Here is a 6,000-nt window from a genome sequence, read left to right as displayed (position 1 = left end):
CTTTCAAAGTCTTTGCTGTTCTTTTTGTCTGGAATGCTTTTCTTCCAGGTAACCACATAGCTGACTCCTTCATCTCCTTCAAGTCTCTGCTTAAATGTCACTTTTTCAAAAGGACAATATGACAACTGAATCCAAAACTGTGACCCTATTCTCCTCCACTCCTCTTCCTTTCTTATTTTATTCAACTAGTGGCCCGGTGCACGAAAATCGTGCACATTAAAAGGGAATTAATTAGCGGAAATATTTTAATATTGCTATTTGCCCTTTCTCTATAATAGAAGTGTGAGAGATGAAAGGAAATTAGTAAAATGTATATGAAAATAATATATAAATCTATTAATAAATAAACAGTAACAAAAGGATATAACAACAGAGGCATGATATAAAAACAACAAAAACATGCCCTAGCTGGTTTGGCTCAGTGGATAGAGTGTTGGCCTGTGGACTGAAGGGTCCCGGGTTCGATTCCAGTCAAGGGCACATGCCTGGGTTGTGGGCTCCATTCCCAGTAGGGGGCATGCTGGAGGTGGCCGATTCTCTCTCATCATTGATGTTTCCTATCTCTCTTTCCCTCTCCTTTCCTCTCTGAAATCAATAAAAGTATATTAAAAAAAATTTTTTTTTAAAGCCAACAAAAACATGATATGAAAATGATAAAAACATTATGTGAAAACAACAAAAAAATGATATAAAAACAACAGTGGTGCAAACAATGACTGATAAAGTGATTTAACTTATTCTAATATCTCCCTGTACACCACATTAAAAGTGAAAACACGCCGAGACCGGTTTGGCTCAGTGGATAGAGCGTCGGCCTGCGGACTGAGGGGTCCCAGGTTCAATTCCGGTCGGGGGCATGTGCCTGGGTTGCGGGCACATCCCCGTTGGGGGGTGTGCAGGAGGCGGCTGATCGATGTTTCTCTCTCATTGATGTTTCTGACTCTCTGTCTCTCTCCCTTCCTCTCTGTGGAAAATCAATAAAATATATTTAAAAAAAAAAGAGTGAAAACACTTTGAGTGCTTGACTAATTTCCCTTGTGCTGAAGTATTTAGAACTTTAACTTTAATGTCACATGCTCTTCGAACTCGAGAGAAAGCAACATATAACTGAACATGTGCGAAAACGGGTTCAGGTAGGAATATACCTACTCTGTCTAGAGATTGTCCTTGTGATTTATTAATAGTCATCGCAAATGCTGGCATCATGGGAAACTGTCGTTGAATCAATTTAAATGGGAACCCAGTGTCAGATGAGGACAAATCAATTCTTGGAATCAGAACAACCTCTCCCTCTGCAGATCCTGTTAATACTTCAGCTTTGATAATGTTAGGTCGTAATCTTTTGATAATAAATCTGGTACCATTACAAAGACCCCATTTACTATTAAGATTTCTCAATAGCATGATGATTGCACCCACTTTCAATTTTAATTTATGACATGGCATTCCCGAAGGAGTAATACTATTAAGAAATTCGATGGCCGGACCGGTTTGGCTCAGTGGATAGAGCGTTGGCCTGCGGACTGAGGGGTCCTGGGCTCAATTCTGGTCAAGGGCATGTGCCTTGGTTGTGGGCACATCCCCACTGGGGGGCATGCAGGAGGCAGCTGATCAATCTCTCTCATCGATGTTTCTAGCTCTCTGTTCCTCTCCCTTCTCTGTGGAAAATCAATAAAATATATTTTAAAAGAAAGAAAGAAAGAAAGAAATTCGATGGGAAAATTTTCCTTTTCAGCATCATCTGTTGAGTCAATGGAATTATCACTCAAATATATGTGAAAATCTCCATTAAGTATATCCAAAATTTCTTCATTTAATTTTTGAACGTGCTCATTTTTTGGACATTTTTTGGACACACGTTTAGATATATTTTTAATATTATCTATAGATAAACTATTTCCAAAGGTAGCTTCAATAATAGATCCATTACAAATCATTTCACAGGGGATTTCAATATCCATTCCTAAATGAAAACTGCTATCAAGTTTGCCATCTCCAAGTTTTACTAACCATTCACTATAAGCAGAATCCTCTGATCTCATATTTGTTGTAAGAGATAACTTTCTGAAACATCCCCAAATATTACAGTACTTTAAACTCGTTTGTACTATGGCTGATTGCATAGCATGCGGTACAATACTGAGTCATTGTTGAAAATCCCCTCCAAGAAGGAGAACTTTCCCACCAAGTTCATAATTTCTCTTAGTAATCTGTCTATGGCGTTTATAGCATGACTGGATGCCATGGTGCATTCATCGATAATAAGCTGGGCCTTTTTAATAGTTTTAGCAACTTCACTGTTTATATCAAGTCTAGAAATTGAAGTTTCATTTAATGGAATTGGTAATTTATATTGGGAATGAAAGGTCCTTCCACCGAGGAGTAAATTTGTAGCAATTCCTGTAAACGCTGTGGGTAAAACAGTACCACCACGACCTCTAATATAATATTTTTTTTCATGTCATCAATTTTTAATGGGTTTTTCCTTTACAAATACACCAGAGAATCATGCAGTGCTGCCAGCATTGGATGCAATCCTGGGCCACAAGTCTGCACACTCTTTTGCAACTGGTCCTGTGATGGCAGAACCTTTCATTTCCCCTTTATTGTTTACTATGACCCCTGCATTGTCCTCAAAATAAGGAAACATGCCATCTTTTCTCCGGTATGACTTTCGTTGTCGAATTACCACCGCTGGATGTACCTTCTTTCTGAGCTCCGGTTAGCCTTTTTTGACTGTGGCCATCACCATGTCACCCACACCAATGGCAGGAAGTCTGTTCAGTCGTCCCTTGATCCCCTTCACGGAGATTATATACAGATTTTTGGCTCCGGTGTTGTCAGCACAGTTGGTCACAGCTCCTACCGGAAGACCCAGAGAAATCCGGAACTTCACCCTGGAGGACCCACCACGTCCTCTCTTCGACATCTTGGACGTCGGAAAAGGATGGAAAGGTCTAATATAATATATTAAAACTTTATAAAGATATGCCTCCACGCTCCGAGGGTGGGTTCCTGCCTCAAACCTTGCCCTCGTGGGAAACAGCTCGGGGAGGGCGCAGCCATTTCCAAGGCGACCCCTACAGGATTGACTTCCCTCCGGTTGGTTGAGCTTCAGACATGACGTGTTACACCCAGGGTTTTTATATAAATAGATCCTCACCCAAGGACATGTTTAATGATTGTTGATGTTCTTTGTGAACAGTGACGCTGAGATGAGCTTGGCGTGCAGGATTAAGTTTAGAGAAGCAGAGGGCTATTGCTAGTCAGGCAAGTAGCAAAGCCCCCAAAGCCCTCATGACTCTTATTTGGGGAGTACAGCAAATAACAATGGAGTACAGCAAGTAACAATGATTAACAAGCATGCTTATGAGATCATCTGAGGAAAGTTATACATTTAACTATTAATTTCCTATGTTATACAAAGACTCTTTCCACCTGCAGCAGTGCACCCTCCCTTGAACTTTCCATGCCCTCATGGACTATTTATCACCTCAAGGAAAGTTCTGCCCCTAAACAATAAGTCTTGCTTGCAAGACTTTGTTCTGACGTGGCCTGCTTGCAGGCTCCCATCTTTTCTTGGCAGAACGTCCTCTTCTAGTTAACTTCATTCTGCTTGACTAGCTACAATGATTTTAGGTAGAGGAGAAGGGAAAGAAACATTGATCAGTTGCCTCCCATACAAGCTCTGACCAAAGATGGAACACACAACCTAGGTATATACCTTGACTCGGAATCAAACCCAGGATCTTTCAGTATACAGGATAATGCTCCAACCAACTGAACCACCCAGCTAGGTCTCCTCCTCTCCTCTTAAAAAATTATTTTTCCCAGAGCAACAACTTCTAACATATAAATTTATTATTGCTAATTATATTATTACTTAGAGACCTGATGCACGAAATTCATGCAAGAGTAGGCCTTCACAGCCCTGGCTGCCTCGGCTTTTGCGGCCCTGTCTGCCTCATGGCCCTGGCGGCCTTGCGGCCAAAGGAGAGAGATAGAGAGAGAAACATCAATGTGAGAGAGACTCATCGTTTGGTTGCCTCCTGCATGTACCCTGACTGGGGCTGGAAATGAAACCTGAAACCCAGGTAGGTGCCTTTGACCTGGAATTGAACCTGAGACCCTCAATTTTCCATGCCTACGATCTAACCACTGAGCCATGCCAGTTAGGGCTATTTATTTTTTTTAAATTATTGATTTATTTATTTTAGAGAGAGAGAGATTTGTTGCTCCACTTTTCATTGATGATTCTTGCATATACCCTGACCATATCAGGATGATGCTCTAACCAACTGAGCTACCCAACCAGAGAGTTGAGCATTATTTTTATCAGACAAGAAAATAAATACTTTTAAAACATATACATATTTTATTGATTTCAGAAAGGAAAGGAGAGGGAGAGAGAGACATAAACATCAATGATAAGAACCATAGGTAAGCTGACTCCTGCAAGCCCCAGCCGAAGATTGAGCCTGCAATCCCAGTATGGGCCCTGATCAGGGATTGAACCATGACTTCCTGGCTCATAGGTCAATGCTCAACCACTGAGCCACACCAGCTGGACTTTCTTTTGTTTTAATGTGTTTTTTTAATTGATTTCAGAGAGAGGAAGGGAGCGGGAGAGAGGGATAGAAATATCAATTATGAGAGAGAATCATAGATCAGCTGCCTCCTGCATGCCCCCTACTGGGGATTGAGCCCACAACACCAACATGGGCCCTGACAGGGATTAGAATCATGACCTCCTGGTTCATGGGTCTACGCTCAACCACTGAGCCACACGGGTCGTGCAAACACCTTCTTTTAAAATGAATTTTCGCTTGGCTTTGGGATTTGGGCAGATGGGTAAAAAATAATGTCTTGAGGAAGTTAGGTTTAGTAAAGGTTGAAGAGGAAGTGATAAGGGACCAGGACTGACACTGAGATCCAGCAGCACTGGTTGAAGATGAAGTTGGGGAGAGATGTAAAACCACACGTTAATGCTGCCATAAACAAAATTGCTTAGCTCATCTGGATGGGTGGAAAGTAGCTGGGGAAGGGCAGGGAAGAATTGCTCGGAATATTCAAGGTCATCAAGCAATGGGTCTTAAATTAATTGAATGTATAGTCTTTTCTAGTCCTAATATGGTGAGATCAGAGGAGAGCTTAAGCACTTATTTTTCTCAATATGAACCAAGCACAGAGACTGTTTAAAAAATATATATATATACATATATATATGTGTGTGTGTGTGTGTGTGTATATATATATATATATATGTATATATATATATATATATATATATATATATATATATATGTAATTTATTCTTTTACAGAGAGGAAGGGAGAGGAATAGTTAGAAACATCGATGAAAGAGAAACATCCATCAGCTGCCTCCTGCACACCCTGCACTGGGGATGTGCCCGCAACCAAGGTACATGCCCTTGACCAGAATCGAACCTGGGACCCTTCAGTCCGCAGGCCGACGCTCTATCCACTGAGCCAAACCGGTTAGGGCCAGAGACTGTTTTTAGTAAGTATTTGTTCCCAGATTGTGGAGTATGGATGGAATAAGAACACCAGGACTGTAAGTGGAGTTAAATGCACTGACAATCTAGAAAGTGCCCAAGTTTTGGAGTCAGCTTTAAAATTCAATTCTGTCACTTGTTCACGGGGGCTTGAGCAAGTACCCAGCCATCAGAAGATTGAGGGCCCCTAGAAAGTAGGGGATTAGAGGGGAAATAATAAATATGGCATTAAATTACATTCTTTAACAAACAAAAACAAATGGAAAATTAAAGTTCTGAAAAGCAATTTGTTTTGAGCAAACCCAGGGATTAAATGTTTATATCACCTGCTTTTATCTTACTAGGAAATCTTACTGTCAGGGCAGATTTCCTCACAAATCTTATAAATACAAGTTTTCAAACCAGCCGTTTCCAAGTTAAGTCTTTCAGATGTATGTTATTTGTTATTTTACCCTCTTGTTTCGGTTTCACAAGTCTTGACAACT

At 40.7% G+C, this 6,000-nt stretch overlaps 1 pseudogene; it reads right to left on the bottom strand.

Moving 5' to 3' along the window:
* Positions 1 to 2,449: 2,449 nt before the first annotated feature.
* On the bottom strand, positions 2,450 to 2,950 carry LOC132239593 (large ribosomal subunit protein uL14-like; annotated as a pseudogene).
* Between the last annotated feature and the right edge of the window lie 3,050 nt (positions 2,951 to 6,000).

This window comes from Myotis daubentonii, chromosome 8 (genome assembly GCF_963259705.1).
Source record: "Myotis daubentonii chromosome 8, mMyoDau2.1, whole genome shotgun sequence".
Taxonomy (NCBI): domain Eukaryota; kingdom Metazoa; phylum Chordata; class Mammalia; order Chiroptera; family Vespertilionidae; genus Myotis; species Myotis daubentonii.
This window is presented reverse-complemented; position numbering and strand designations above follow the sequence as displayed.